The sequence below is a fragment of the Sciurus vulgaris genome (assembly GCF_902686455.1).
Source record: "Sciurus vulgaris genome assembly, chromosome: 13".
NCBI classification, from domain to species: domain Eukaryota; kingdom Metazoa; phylum Chordata; class Mammalia; order Rodentia; family Sciuridae; genus Sciurus; species Sciurus vulgaris.
The window spans coordinates 17,241,236-17,257,257 of NC_136474.1; the positions used below are offsets into that span (position 1 = coordinate 17,241,236).

The 16,022-nt window shown below is 53.4% G+C and overlaps 1 long non-coding RNA gene across 1 annotated transcript; it reads left to right on the forward strand.

Annotated features, from left to right (window-relative positions):
• The first annotated feature begins 4,697 nt into the window (after positions 1-4,697).
• LOC306643254 lies at positions 4,698-12,834 on the forward strand. The gene is made up of 6 exons (XR_013758867.1): positions 4,698-5,624; positions 5,832-5,941; positions 9,495-9,545; positions 10,586-10,657; positions 11,364-11,501; positions 12,766-12,834. It is a non-coding gene; the product is annotated as an uncharacterized lncRNA (long non-coding RNA).
• Positions 12,835-16,022: the final 3,188 nt, after the last annotated feature.

The following is a 16,022-nucleotide window of genomic DNA, read 5'->3' on the forward strand; positions in this document are numbered from 1 at the left end:
GGGCCTGCCGTGGTGGAGGGTCCACCCAGGACGAGGAGCCCTGAGGCTGGAGGAGGCCGGGGGTAGCCCATTGCCCCACGTGGACCCCTGAGAGTGAGGTTACTGTTTTAATTAAAAATAAATAAATAAACACACGAAAAACAGAAAGGGAGGCAGGCTCCCCAGTGAGGAATCAGGAGGGCCCTGGCGACCCTTCCAGAAGCTTCTGTGTGATGCAGTGCAAGACTCGTTTGGTTGTTTCCAATACTTCTGGGACCAGTACTTGCGTAAAGTGAGTTACCAGATAAATGAAATTTCAGAAGACATGCAAGACCCAAGTCCCGGTTTGGTTCTCAAAACCTTGTTTTTCATTTGGGATAAAATACATACTGCACTCGCCATCTCCACGCCTTTCAGGTACATTCCAGTAGTGAGGACGGTGGCGCTGTTGTGGAACCACCCCCAGAGCTCCGCATTGGCCACGACTAAACGACCCACCACACAACTCCCCTCTCTCTCCCCAGTCCCCGCGCCCTCCATCCCGCCTCCGTGAATCCGATGGCCCTAGGTGTCTCTCATCACTGGAATTGTCCATTGCTCGTCCCTTGGGTCTGGATTGTTTCACTAGCACATCCTCAAGGTTTATCCATGTGGTAGCACCTGTTGGAAATTCCTCCCTTTTGAGTCACAGTCCACTGTTTTAGTTAGGTTTTCATCACTGTAACCAAAATATGAGACAAGAACAACTTAAAGGAGGGGACGTTTATTTGGGGCTCATGGTTTCGGAGGTTCAGTCCACAAATGGCCGACTCCATTGCTCTGGGCCCCAGGTGAGGCAGCACATCATGGCAGAAGGGTGTGGAGGAGGAAAGCTGCTCAGCTCTTGGGGGGCTCAGGAAGCAAGGAGAGAGAAGGGAGGAAGGGCTGGCAGGGAAGAGGCACCTTCCAGGGCACGCCCGGTGAGCCCCCTCCTCCACACCCTCTTGCCCACATTACCACCAGTCCATTCGGACTGGGGTGGACCAAGTAGGCCACAGCTCCCGAGTCCAGTCGCTTGTCTGATGTACTGGGCTGTCTTCACACCTTCACCAACGTGAGGACTGTTTCATACATTTTTATATCAGCCATCCTAGAAGAAAGTGTAAGTCCAGGTTTTTAAATTCCTTATTGGGTTCAACAGGGATGAAAGGACTCCACCAACTGCCACATGAGTTTAAAACACTCTCGCCCTCACTGCTTGACTCATTGCAGATGAATTTCTCAGATTGGCTCTAGTCAGTGGGCCAGACTTAGGTAGCACATCCTGGGCATGGTCCATCCCTGCAGGGGACAACGAGGGGACAGAAGAGCCCTGGCTCTCTGGCACCTGCACGTATTCACCATTCCATCAGCACAACACTCCATGAAGTGGACGCTGTCACTGTCCCCAACTCACTGAAGGAGAAGCAGAGGCACAGAGGTCAGGGCACTTGCCCAGCATTAGCAGGGAGGCAGAAATGCAACAGGCATGCCCACGAAGAGCCAAGGACAGTGCGATGCAGGGAAGGGATTCTGGAAGCATCTGTGTTGTGGGGCACGTCTTGAGAGCAGATTCTCCAGCCCCAGGGCGGGAGCCCTGGAAGACACCTCAGGGCAGCCTCCTGAGAGGACCCAGCTGAGGCCACAGACTCCATGGGAGACAGGAGGTGCTGTGATTTCCAGCCATTACCACGTGGGGAAATGCGTCATGAGCAACAGCACCTCCCACACCCGCAGGTGGGAGCAGAAGGGCGGGGAGGGAAGCAGAGTGGAGGCGGGGAGGCAGCCCTGGCAGAGGTCGAGGGGCCAGGAGGCGGGTGATTAGGACCAGGAGAGGAGAATGTGGTGGGACTAGTGAAAAAGGGGGTGTCACAGGCTGGAGGTCTCCTGAAACCCCAGGACACAGCCTGGGGTGGAGGCGAGCACCACAGCCGAGAACAGATGGCGGAGTGCCGTGTGGGAGAGCATTTCTGGGCAGACACAGTCCAGGTGTGGCTGAGGCTTGGGGAAGGTGAGGGCCAGGGGGCCGTGGCTGCTGGACAGTGGTGCAGAGGGGGTGGGAGGGGGCTCAGTCTGGGGAGAAGGACCTCCCTCTCGTGCCAAAGGCCCCAGTGTGGAGCGGGAGCAGTTTGGAGGACAGGTGGCAAGGGTGGCCTCTCCAGGTGGCTTGAGCCTCCAGGGAGGTTCTCCCCCAAAGCAGAGGCCTAGCAGCCTTTAGACAGCCAGGGGGGACTCAGAACACAGGCCCTCCCCATCCAGCCCAGAGGACGGGGAGAGAAGACCTGGTGCTGGGGTTTCGAGGCAGCAGTCAGGCCCAGGAGACAGCAGGCCACAGAGAGGTGGCAAAAGGTGGCACTTGTATGTAGCTGGATTTGCTGCATGCTGGGCATGAGGACCCTGACAAGGACAAAGACTCAGTCCTCATCTGGAGGAGATTCAGACAGATTCACTGCCCAGAGGGCAGTGGGCCTCCTGCCTGCCCTCACCGTGTGGTCTCTCCTGACCCCTCTGCACACGCTGGGCTTTCCTGGGGCGGGGGACACCTTTCAGCAGCATTGTTCCCTGTCCTGGGCAGGGTCCTGGTCTTCCTGCTGTCCTCTCGCCTGCCCTGACCCCACAGGAGTTCCTTATCCTTGGGGACCTCAGGGCTCTGAGCTTGTCCATCCATGTCCTCCTTCCTGCCTTGTCACCACTCCCTTTCCTGGGTCTTCTGCAGTCGCACTGCTGCAGGGGGCTGTGTTGCCAAGGCCACCTGGAGTCACTGCCCTCTGGTTCTGGCTGGTCTGCTGGCCTCTGCTTACTCGGTGAGTCCTACCCCAGGAATCAGTTCTCATCAGCGCCCGGCCCCACTTCCAGGCCCGTCGGAATCAGACTGGGGCAGAGGCCAGCTCATCACCAAGCACTGGCCCCACTAAGGCTCCGTGCTGTCACCCTGAAATCCCAGGCTCCGTCTCCGAATGGCTAAGCGCACTAAGGCTCAGAATCTGGGTTTACCCTCCAGGCCAGAAGCTTTAGCAAGGACAACAGCGACTCTCAGGTGGCCCCTCACTCCTTCTTGCCCCTCGTATAAGCACGCACGGTCCATGGCCACACCTCCTGGGGAAGTGACATCTGCAGAGATGCAGATGCTGTGACATGACAAAGCCAGAAAGAAACACCTCCTGCAAAACACAGAGAAGCCCGGAGCCGGGCTTGCTGTGCCCTTGGACCTCGCTCTTATCCTCTGCTTTTGCAGTTGTTTAATGTTGAAACAAGTCAACTTGAAGCTGTATAATAAATGAATTCCAGCTTGAGTCTTGGCAGGGTTTGTTTTGCTTGAGGGAAGTTGTTTATGCTAGCGGGTCCCCCTCTGCATAGTTCGATTTATATTAAACAGAGTCGTGTCCATCATCTGGATACTGCTGTAAACAAGATAATCTTTGTCTACCAGGAATGAGCCCGATGCCAATAACTTAAAATAAACACGAGCACCAGTTTTGTATTTACGGTGTCTGAGGTAACCGTGGCCAGAGTGGTTAATGGCGCCGCCGGCCCCTCCCTGGCTAAGGTAGGACGGCTTTCCTCCTGACCTTGTTTGTAGAAGACTCACGCTGGGAACAGATTTCATACCTAGCAGATGAGTGCTACCCCAGGGCCGCATTCTTTTGTGTGGTTTTGGCATTTTAAAATTCCATTTAGATACCACGACCTCTTTCTGGGCAAGCCAGAGCGGGGCATGGGCTGGGGCAGACCCTGGGCACATGAAATGAAATCGTGAACTTGGGCCATCGATGCCTCGAACGCCAGGGCTCTGGGTACAAGCAGGCTCCAAAGGTTCCATAATCACAGGGCCGTGACTCAGCTCCAGGGAAGGCGCCCTGCACTGAGATGCATTCCAGGAGGAAATAAGGGGATCTTGCAGCAGTCTGGGTGTCTGTTGCAACTCCAAACCAAGCAACGGCAAAAACCTGCCACTCTTCATACAGTGATAAATGATCTCCGTGGAGGAGTGAAAAGAAAGGCCATTTTTTTCCTGTCTAATTTTCCCCTCAAAGAAAGCAAGAATTAGGAAATGTGTGAGATTCGCACTCCCACCCCCATTCAGAAGCACACGGAAAATGACTTGTGGTAGCAACTATTTGGTTGCTATTCCAGGTTTCAAAGGCAAAACACAGCAGTTTCTACCGGCTCTACAGCTGCTCGTGGAATATCATTCCGCTGGGGGGAGGGCGTGGGGTGGGAAAGTGAAAAGTCCATGACGAGCGTCACAAGGAGCCAGGTCTCTGTGGACCCTATATGAGACTCTTAGGTCTGGTACATAAACCCTCAGAGTGAGATGAGCAGAAGTATTTCCCAATCAAAGAGGAAAAAACAAACAACAGCACAACTGCTTTAGAAGTGGGGATTCTATGGCTTTGTAGGTTAACTTCATGCAAACAAAACGAGCCGTGGACCAGCTACGAGAATGTATCTGGACCTAGGCAGGGCGGGTAGCACAATGGCGGCAACGAAGACTGCAGGCCCTGGAGCCGGGCTGCGTGGGGACCAGCTTGGCCATTGTCTGAGTGACCTCAGGCGAGTGATTTAATCCAGCTGAGACTCAGTTTTCTGATAGGAGAACAACGGTACAGCCACCATCGAGTGTCAGTGAAGGATGGGACTATGCCCTGGGCGGGGCTACACCCTGGGCGGGGCTACGTCCTGGGCGGGGCGACCTAGGTGATTCCAGCGGGGTACAGCTTCCTAGGCGCACCTATGGAACCTGTGTGCGCAGGTCAAGCACTCAACTCGACGTGGCTCTCCCCGCCGTCAAGAACCACGCGAAGCAAGGTGCGCGAGGCTGCTGTGGTGCCACGTCGCATGCTGTTGCATGACAGTCTGGTTTTTAATAAGTAGGAGGAGACTCTAAAAGCATGATGAGCAGGTAGTGCAGCCAGCTCTGCAGCCAGCAGCCCCGCCTGCACCTGCGTTTGCCAGTGGCAGGGAAGGATCCGTTTCCACCAGCACCGCCACTAGCGTGAGTGATGTGTGCACCGTGCCGTGGCTGTGAGGCCCTAGGCGGGAGGAAGTTTTGCTCTTATGATCTCGTGGGACCGCGTTTTATGTGCAGTCTGCCATTGGACGAAGTGTTATTACAGGATGCATGACTGTCCTGGCTCACATGGCACCTGGAGGATTAATTAACTCAGTGTGGTCAGTGCAGGGCATCCTTGTGCTTCTTTGATGGGCCTGTTCTACCCAGTACCTGTTGACTCGGACAGATGCTCAAGATACACTGACCTAACAGAGTTGCTCCAACAGTGGCAGAGAACAGAATCCACTCTGGATCCTTTGAGTTGGACTTCAGCAAAATGACTTCTCGAACTGGTGAGAAGGCCGAGAAAACCAGCTCTCACTTAAACTTTCACACAGGATTTTCAAAGCCACCATGTCAAAGCAAGCCACCAAAGGAGCTGCTGCCTCATCCATACCCAGGAAAAGGTCACTACTGCTGTAGGCTCCAGACACCACACAAGCTCGTTACCGTTGCCCCAGCTCGTAGGAGGCCCTGATGTCGCCAGTCCATCCTCCAAAGCGGCCAGAGTGCGCCGGAGTTCCAACTCACACTTGTGGGCAGTGGAGTGTTCTAGCCCCTGCGGGACAGGGAGGTGAGCCAGAAGGAGGGCAGGACGAGGGTTGCCCCCACCCGCATGGACCACAGTAGTCTGAGAGAGCGGCCAAAGGCAGGGAGAAGGGAGCCATCCCTGGGGTCCCTTGCTCTCCCTGGGCTCCCTGCCCTTGGGTTCCTCAGGCATCTGAGGCCATGGCTGAATCACAGTGTCCTTCTAAAAGCTGTGTCTTCTTTCACATTGTAGAGAGCACAGAAGTTTCCAGAAACTTATAGAAAGAGGAAAAATGGAGACTATGAGCAGAGACAAAGCAGATATTGCTAGACATCCAGAAATATTAGAAGGTAAGTATATGTGTATGTATAATATATGTTCTTTAATGGACCATATATATGTGATTCATATATACTTGATTTAAAAATATATGTTGAAAATAAATGTCATACACACACACACACACACACACACACACACACACACACACACACACACATGTTTAAAAACCCCAAAAGGCCTTCTGTTATTTTCCTAGACTCTATTCTCTGTGTTTGTAGTTTGGACTCTTTCAGGCCTCTGTATGGTATGAAAATCACATTATTTTTGTTGGTTAAAAATGAAACCCCAGAGGGGAACACAACAAAATATCACCAGTGTTTATTTCTGGGTACTGAGAATAAGAGTGACTATGTTTTTTCTTCCTGTTTCTTTACAGCCCCATCAATATCCATGTACTAATTTTATCCATAAAAGGGCAATTCATCTGATTTTTGAATCAATAAACCCCAAACCAACACTTCCTTTCTCCTCCTCCGTCATCTGCGATGTTTTGAAAGACCTTCCCAGTAGGTTAATCTTTACCTGTGGACTAATAAACCACTAGGCATTTTCAAGTATAAAAAACATGCAACCTTTAAACCCAACTTGGTCTGCTTGTCCGTGACTAGATTTCTCTCTCTCTCTCTCTCTCTCTCTCTCTCTCTCCCTCTCTCTCTCTCTCTGCCCCGCCCTGTGGTACTGGGGACCCAACCTAGGACTGCTGAGCTAAAACCTTCCACGGAGCTCCTTCCACCGAGCGAAAACCCTAGCCCTTTCTCCGGTTTTAGTTTTCATTTTTGTTCTGAGAAAATGGCCTCCCTAGGTGGCCCAGGCTGGCCTTGAACCTTCAATCGCACGTGTCAGCCTCCTGAATCATGGGGTCACAGGTGAGTAGCATCGCTCCAGGCTTTGTCCCATCTCTAGAGTGAATGCATCTGTCCCCATCTTCAAACTGAAGAGCAGACATAGATGGTATATTAAACTGTTTAACTTGTTTCTCTAAAAACAGCGACAACAGTCCCGTGGCTCCGTCTCACTGTGACAGAGACCAGGCACGGTTCTAGGGGTGCACTCAGGAGAAAGAAGAACACAGATGCTGGTCAGCGTGACAGGCTCAGCCACACCTTGTAAAAAGGTTGCTCCTTTCCCTAATGTCCTCCAGAATACTTATCAGACACCTGGAAATGGACCGTGTTTCTGGACCTGTGATACAGTTTGGATCTGGAATGGCTTCCAAAATCTCAAGTGTGGAATTGGGGTTCCCAGGTGGTGGCACTACTGGGAGGTGGCGGAGATGTCAGGAGGTGGCCATGCTCAGAGAAAATCAGTCCCTGGGGACATGCTGTTGAGGGGGAGATTGGGACTCTGGCTCCTCTCTCTCCCTCTGTCTCCCTCTCTCTCTCTCTCTCTTTCTCTTTCTCTCTCTCTCTCTCTCTCTCCTCCTTCCCTCCCTGCTCCCTCCTTCCTGGCTGCCAGGAGGTGAACAGCTTTGCTTCTCCTTGCCCATCTGCCATGATGATCTGCCTCCCAGGGCCCAGAGTGACACAATCATGAATGGAAACCTTGGAAACCATGGGTCAGAAGAAATCTTCTTACTTTCAGTTGATTTTCTCAAGTATTTTGTCACAGTGATGGAAAATGGACTAACAAAGCCTCACACGTGTTTGTTGGCATTTTGAAAAGGGGGAATCTCGTGTTGCCTTCCCCACATCTACCACAAGAGCAAAATCCTCATCTCTAGTTCCTGTTTGGAGAAGCTGCAATTTTCCCACTCCGACTGGGAGGCCTTTGGAAAAAGATTGGCCTGGGAGTGACCCACGGGGCCAGTTGGGAGTCTGAGTTTCAGGAAGGCACTCAGATGCTCCCAGTGCTGCCCCAGGCTCGCCAGGAGTCGCAGGGGCCGGATGGAGCAGTGCCTGAGCCCAGGAGCAGGAGGTCACATGCCTTTTCTGTAAGAGCGTGAAGATGGTAACTCAAGAGCAGTTCTCTGGTTAAGAAATGAGCGAGTTCATCAAGTTTATCATGTGTGGTGACCCCATCGTGAGAAGTAGGAGGTGGCTCTGTCCAGCCAGGATGGGGATGGAGGGGGACATCGGGTATGTGGTGGCCGCTCTGGCGGGACATTTGAGTTGGACCTTGTTCCATTTTTGTGGCCCTTGCTGTAGCCTGGGGGAGTTGGGGTTAATGGTTTCACAGTTATGAGGTAGCTTCTGGAAAACTCAGGAGCAAGAACTCTTCCTCCCAGCCTTCTGAGCTGCTTGAGGTGAAGCGTGCGTGCCCTACTGAGGCCTTCCAGACTGTGGGCTCCGTCTCAAACCAAACCAGAACTCGTGAGCTTCCTGCTTTTTATTTGTCAGCAAAATCATCTCATTTCAAAAACTATGGATGTGAGAAGAAAGAAGGCACACAGCCCAGCTTCTCTCCAGCCAGCAATCCCAGCAGCACCCAGGGAGAGAACGCAAGAAGTTACTTAGGAAGTGACTCCAATCCCAGCTCCGTGGGGGGCAGAAGCATAGGGCAAAGGAAGACAAGGACCATGTAATATCACACCAGCTTTGCCAGCCAACTGTGTTTGTCAGTTTTCTATCACTGTGACAAATAGCCAGGATAGTCAGTTTATCAGGAGGAAAGGTTTATTTTGACTCACAGTTTTAGAAGTCGCAGTCCGTGGTCACTTGGCCTTGTTGTTTGGGGCTGGTGAAAGCATAGTACATCAAGGCAGAAGCAGGTGGCAGAGGGAAGCTAAAAGAGAGAAAAAGACCAGCCTCCCCGTGTCCTCTGCAAGGGCAGGTCCCCAGTGACCTGACATCCTTCCATAGGCCCCGCCTCCCAGAGTTCTCCCACCTCTCAATAGTACCACAAGCTGGTGACCACGTCTTTAGCATATGAGCCTTTTGGGATCATTTAAGATCCAAACCATAACATCAGGTATAACACTGATGTCTCCCTGGGCCTTGGATTTGGACAATGATATAGTTTGAATCTTGAATGTCCCCAAAGCTTTGTCCCTAAGGTGCAAATAATGGGAGGCGGTGGAACCCTTAGGAGTTGGGACCAGCGGGAGGGCTTTAGGTCACTGGGAGTGTGCCTTCAAAGGGGATCGTGGGACCCTGGCCCCTTTCTTATTCTCTTTTTTGCTCCCTGGGCTGTGAGGGAATTGGTCTCACTCCATCATGTGTTCCCACCATGATGTGCTGCCCCGCCACAGACCCAAGGAACTGGGCCAACCAAGCACAGAGTGGCACCTCCAAAACTGGGAGACTAGATCAACCTTTTTCCTTTATAAGTTCATTGTCTCAAGTATTTGTTATAGTTACGGAGAGTTGATGAACACAGGGTGTTTTATTATCCTTTAATAAAGAGCTGCCCTGGGACTGCAGGGTTGGGAGCTGCGCTCCAGGCCTCTCTGCTCCAGTCTGCCCCTCACCCCGCCCCACACGTTACTACCCCCAGGTTCATTGTATCTCAGAGACGCCATAAATATTTCCTGAATTTAACTGCCTTGTTCTTCCTGTATAGATCGAAGCATCCATTGAAATAAAAGTTCACAAGGAAAAAAGAAAGAGAATTTAACATCTTCCCAACTTCCCACAGAGCCCGGGTCGGGTGCTGCTTGCTCTGTTTGAAGTCTGCAGCGGAGGACGGGTAAGGGCCAGAGGAGAATAAATCATTCCGCCCCGAGGTCTGCTAAAAGAAGCGTGCTCCCAATCATCTCGTCCCTGCACTGCCCCACATGTCCCGGGGGCCCTATCATGACTTCCGTGATATAAACAAATGTTCCGAGCAGTCGACTGGCAGAGCCTCCCGGAGCTGCTGGAGGCCGGGGACAGGGCCCGCCCGGCCTTGATTGGGGGAACATGGGTTTTTTCCTTGCCTTTCCACACAGAGGTGATTTCGACAATTCCACTTGGCTCCAGCTTTCTCTTAAAAGCTGTGTTGAGGTGGCCCTGGCTTTTTTGTGAGCTCTCTTTAGTACAGGGGCACACACTGTCGTAATCCATTTTTTCATCAGCTCCTGGTTAACAAAGGGCCCCCTAAGCCCAGGAAGGCCCCCTCCCATGCTGATTATGGGTTTCCTGGTGTCAGTCATGGCCGGTTTGTCAGAGTGAGGGCTGGGGAGACGCGCGTGCAAGTGTGTGTGTGTGTGTGTGTGTGTGTGTGTGTGTGTGTGTGTCAGGGAGGGAGGGCCAAGGGGGAGGGGCGGCAGCCAGTGCAGAGCTCTCCGTGTGTGGTCCGGGCTGGTCGGCGTTTCATGAACTCCTGCTTCATTCCTGGCTCTGGTTAAACTTAAGCGTCCCTGAATGAGTCCCTTATCCACTTTCCAAAACACTGAAGAGGTCTGAAAGGGCTCTGTGGGCAGACTGTTACTATCAGCAAAAGCAAACAAGCCAGCCTATTTAGCTAAGCATTTTTTCATATTTAAACATCATAACCTTCAGCTACTCATGAAGCGCGGGCAGGAGGCCTGCAGGCTGCACAGGCCTTCAGGTGGGTCTGCGTCTGTGCGCCGCTGTCCCCAGGCAGCCAGGCTTCTGGCTGATTCCAGAGCTGTGTGGCCTCTGAGGCTGGGAGCCCCTGGGGACAGTCTGGGTGGAAACACGGGGGAGGCCGCTCGCAGCCTTTTGGAATCAGATGTGGTTTAAATCTCACTTACTGATCCCCACTCTTCCAAATCCCTACCCCAGGAAAGGACGCTCTGTGTGGCAGTGTGACCACCACGCCCAGCAGGAAGCCGCGGTGTCCGGAGCCAGGAGCAGGTACAGCAAATATCACCCCTGTGGACCCAGCCCGGGCTCAGCACTCTGGGGACCAAGGCCTATAAAAGCTGCCTGGCTGAGCCTGTGAGAGACCACAGGGCCTCCACGGCGCGGGGGAGCCTTCCCTGCTGGGACAGGATGGCACCAGACACCATCCCACCAGCTGGAAGTGGCTTTCTGGTTTATGGAGCAAGACGGACCTGTAAAGTCAGTTTTTCTCCTCTGCCAGAATAAAGCCAAGGGAGGCCTCGCAGGAGCCCAGCCAGGCCTCCGGGGCCAGACTCCCCTGGTGCCACCGAGGGCCTGAATGGGCTCCCTGTCTGCAGGGCAGACAAGACCCCCAGGTGGGGCACTCAGGACAGCCTGGTGCAGAGCAGACCGGGGGTCTCAAGGGTCACAGGGGCAGACAGGGGCTTTCCCATTAGGGCAAGGCTGCAGGGGGCGGGCTGCTCCAGGGTCACAGATGCATCCATAAATGGTCTGCTCAAAGAGGAGGCACCCCAAAGGGCTTTGCTAATGCAACTGGCTGCCGGGGCCCCGTCAGGGCCACCTCCTGCCACCTCACACTGCCACCCAGGTCCCCTCCCCTGGGGCAGGCTCACCAGGCGGTCCTGCCAAGTCTTAGAGCGCTCTGAGCTCCTGGATACAGTTTCCAGCAGGAGTTTCCCGTTTCCTATCTGGAAAACCAAGGTGTGGAACCCGACAGGCAGGGCTTCTGTGGGCAGTGCCTGGCCTGGGGACTCCTCCGTATGTGACTGTCATCCCATGATTCAGACTTCGGCGGAGCCCTTTGCTCAGGTCCCAAGCTTTGGCCTCTGGGGACTGAATGACTGCAGAGGCCTAGGTGAGCTTCTGTCCCTCCGCCCTCCGGGACAGTGGGTGTGGGTGTGTGCAGGGGTCAGTGGCCGGCTTCTGACATTGTCCAACTGCAGACATCTCCTCTGCCAGCCTCCCCCACCAGCCCTGAGGGACAGCAGGGCCTTGGTGTCCACAGGGGAGCAGGCTCCACCAGCCCTGCCCCCACCCTACCAAAATCTGAGGACATGCAAGTCGCTTTGATCAAATGGCAAGGCCTTGCAAAGAACCCACACGCCTCTTCCTGTGTAGTTCGAATCATCTCTAAATTAACACTTAATACAACGTAAAGGCTATGTAAACGGCTGTCGTACTATATTGTTTAGGGGATCATGACAAGAAAAAAGTCCGGGCATGATAGATTCAGCTGCAGTCTCCCCACCCCAATATTTTCCGGCCACGTTTGGTCGGATCTGCGAATGCAGAGCCCTCAGAGGACAGGCTGTTCTGCCACGCTGCCTCCTGCGGCCCCGCGGCCCTGCCCACAGGGATCTCTGAAGTCCCTCCGCTGCAAACCCTTGTGGCCTCAGCCCCTGGCGTAGCCTCTATCTCAGTCTTCAACACACCCAGCGTGGAGCCCAGAGCTGCAGGCCAGGGGATCCTATGCTCACTGAGATCTGGGGTCCCGCCTTGGCAGGAGACTGGTGCAGACAAGGAGGCCCCACCTCACCTCCACCCCTCTGCCCTCTAACTAGTCGTCTCCCATGTCAGGAGGGCGCGTCTTGAGACTGCATTGCTTAGGCAGCCCTCGTGGGCCAGAAGGTAGGCCCACTGTGTCTGTGGGAGACTGAGGGGTGCCTTAGACACTGGCGTCCCCCAAGCTGCCCCAACCTGGAGAGAAAGAAGTGTTCTGCACACAGTAGGAGCTCAGTAAATGCTTACCAAGCTCATTTAATTTATTCTGGAGGACAGAAAAATATTAGAAAAGAGCGGCTGAAATGAAGACAAGAGGCAGTGGAGGGAGAGGGTTTCAAGTTCAGATTTATGGGAGGAGGGCCCAAGCGTCAGCCACTGGAGTAGGACAGCCTTGGCCTGGGGCAGGCGGCTCAGCGCGAAGCTCGGTCTCCCCGGCCGCGGGACGTCCGGCAGGTCTGGAGTCCGTGTCTTCAGGCTGCTGCAGGCACCCTCTGCCTGCCCTCTGGGGGCTCCTGTTGCACCGTGTCTGTCCCTCTTGGGTCCAAGTCCCTTCCTCCGTATCTCTTTGGCCCTCGGTTCCCGTCCCCCTGGCTTCCCTGGTTGGGGTCTGTTGGCAGCGAGGACACCTCCCAGAGCTCGTGGACTGGCAGGACTTCAGCAGGACTGACACCCCAAACCAACTTCCCACGGCGACCTCCAGGCTGCGAATTCAGGGAAGCGACACCACCCGTGAACGGCCGTGTACGTCAGCCTCAGGAAAACAGGGCAACCCCAGATGTCCACGCTGACCCGGGATGTGCCCCACTCACGTATCGGAGCCTTCACCTTCACCGTGATGATATTTGGAGGGGTCTTTGGGGGTGATTCAGTGGCGAGGATGGGGCCCTCCTGGGGGAAGTAGTGCCCTTGTAAGAAAAGATTGGAGAAAGGTGTTTGCTCTGTCCCCATCTGTCACTGGGGGGAGCAGCAAGAAGCCGTCTTTGAATCTAAAAGTGCATCTTCACCAGACCCCCAATTGCTGACTCCCCAAGCCTAGACTTCCCAGCCACCAGAGTCAGGAGATATTGCTTTTGAAACTACCCAGTTGTGATATTTGTTATAACAGCCTGACTTGACTAAGACAGACCATCAGTAGAAAAATGGTTAATCTAACAGTTCAATAGAATGTAATACAGCTATTCTAAAGAATGGGCCAGAATTGCCTTGCCCTAATTTGAAATGATCTTTAAATGTGGTAAGTAAAATCAGAAAGGGCCAGAGTTTGGGGTCTAGAAATATCCCTTCGATATTAATTTCAAGAACATCATCTTTAGAGGTTTAGGAGTGACCTTTGGGGATGGGGTGTAGCTCAGGGAAGAGCATCTGCCTGGCACACAGGAGGCCCTGGCTTCCACCCCCGCCCCTGCCAAGTCAGTAAATCGGGAGTGCACCTTTTCTGCAGTATACAACCCTCAACCTTTTCTGCAGTATACAACCCTTCTATTGGGGCATCTGGAACTTCATTGTACATTTCTGTTCACTGTTTGATTTTTAAAAGACTCTATGTACTCTATGTACTTGGTCCTTTTAGTTTATTGAGAAGGACTTCATGGTGGTGAGCTGGGGTCACAGACACTGACAGAGGGGCTGGTAAGATGGAGGTGCTGACCAGGAAGGAGGAGAGGAAGGAGAGGAGAGACCCCTGCCTGATCCAGTACCTTCCTGACGTGAGAGGCAGTTTTAGCTCAAAGCTGTTTCTGATTACCATCACCGTCCTCCAGATGAGTGGAATGTAAACCACACGCCAATTATGAGAATCCCAACAAGGAAACTCCCTCTTCCGTCTGTCTATCCACCCACTGGTCCGCCCACCCACCCACCACTGTGGTGTCTCCCAAGGGCAGGGAAAGAGGGAGGCAGGAAGTGACCCTGCTGCTCAGGACACGCCTGTGGACGTGTTGTCTTTCTCTCCTCGGTGCAGATACAGATGCGGTGAAGCCATTTGTCGCTGGAAGCATCCCCGTCCTGGCGAGCTGACAGAAAGGCCCTCTGGAAGCTGTGAGGCTCTGGCAGGTAGAACAGTCCCAGAGGAGGGCCCTTCTGCGAAGAGGTCCCCAGAAGTGGTGCTTTCTGTTTTTCCAGACTCACTCCCACCTCTCCCAGCAACTCTGCCTGGGCTTCGGAAGAAACCATGAGTGGGAGTCGCCCACAGTTCCTGAGCGTTCCTGTTCTCAGGCTCTGTCGGTATCAGGAAGAGATCATCAATAAGAGGTTGCCTGTCGTCTCGAGGGGTGGGGTTTCCAGTTCACTGGGGGTCTGTCCTGTTGGCCCTGGGAGAAGGAACTGCAGTTCTCCAACAGGCCATCTCTCTTGTCCAACAGTGTCTACTGTGGGTCGGGAAATTGGGATGTTATTCCTGGGGTCAGGACTCGCTAGAGGCTAATTTAGGGCTTGTCAGTTTTCCTCTTTGGGTCTTTTTCCTCGGTCACCACGTGTGGGGTGAGTGAACTTACCAATACACTTTTCTCTGGTATTATGGTTTGGATGTGAGGTGTCCATCAAAAGCTCACGTGTGAAACAATTCAAGAAGGTTTGGAGGAGAAATGATTGGGTTACAGCCTTAACGTATTGAGCAGATTAATCCCTGATGGAATTAACTGAGTGGCGGGGTGTGGCTGGAGGAGGTGGCTCTTTGGGGGCACACCTTTGAGGTGTCTATTTTGCAAAGAGAGTTTAGGCTCTTTCTCTGCGTCCTGATCCTCATGTGAGCCACTTCCCTCCCCCAACTCTTCCGCCATGACGTTCTGCCTCACCCTGAGCCCTGAGGAAGGGAGCCTGCTGTCTATGGACTGAGACCTCTGAACCATGAGGTTTCTGCAGTTGTTCTGGGTAGGTCATTTAGTCCAAGCCAGTGAAAAAACAGACTGAAACACCTGCATCCACACACAGGTGAACACGGGTATGTTTATTTGGGGGTTGACTTTTGGGGACAGTGGGGGAAAGCCACGTCCACCAGAGAAGTAGGTGAGAACTGGAGGTAAAAGTGAACGTGAAACAGAGGGCTTGCTGGTGGGGAGGGGGTCGTGTGTTAGGGGCTGTGAGGACAAAGGAACAGGGGTGGGTGCAGGAACAGAAAGGGAGGCGCTCAGATGCCCTGGGCATGTTCTGGAGAAAGATGGATGTGGACGAGCAGCATTTCTGCAGAAGGGACAGGTGGAAGAGGTTGACAGGAAAGGGTCCTTGAAACAGGAAGTTCATCAGGCCCTAGGAGGAGATGTGGGCTGAGGAGGGAGCTGTTTCCAGATCTGCAGGGCTGCCTCTGGCACTGTGCCTGAGCTCTGTTGCCCCTCCAGGGATGTGTCACAGTAGATGTTAACCGAACAGGCATCTGGGCTGGACTCTGCTCCTGGGCTCCCCAGACCTCAGCCAAGCTAAACTTGTAGTCAATTTTCTGAGAGATCCCATTGGGGAAAAGTCCATAGGCAGGATGACAGAGGGGGTAGTAGAGTGTCAGAGAAGACTGGGCCAAGTGTCTTCCAGGAAAGGTGCTTTCTGCTCTGTAGAAACCTGCTATCAGATGCCAGACTGAGCTGGGTGCAGTGCACGCCTGTCATCCCAATGACTTTGGAGGCTGAGGCAGGAGGATTGCAAGTTCAAGGCCAACCTGGATCATTTAGTGGGACCCAAAACAATTTAGTGAGACCCTGTCTCTAAATAAAATATGAAAAGGGCTGGGGATGTGGCTCAGTTGTTAAGCGCCTCTGGGTTCAATCCCCAGTATCAAATAATCAATGTCAGACTTCCCAAACATAAAACGGGGACATTTGGGGTTCAGGTGGGGGCAGAGTGCAGGAGGAAGGTCAGGGAAGCTGGTGGTACATCTGGGATAGGAGAT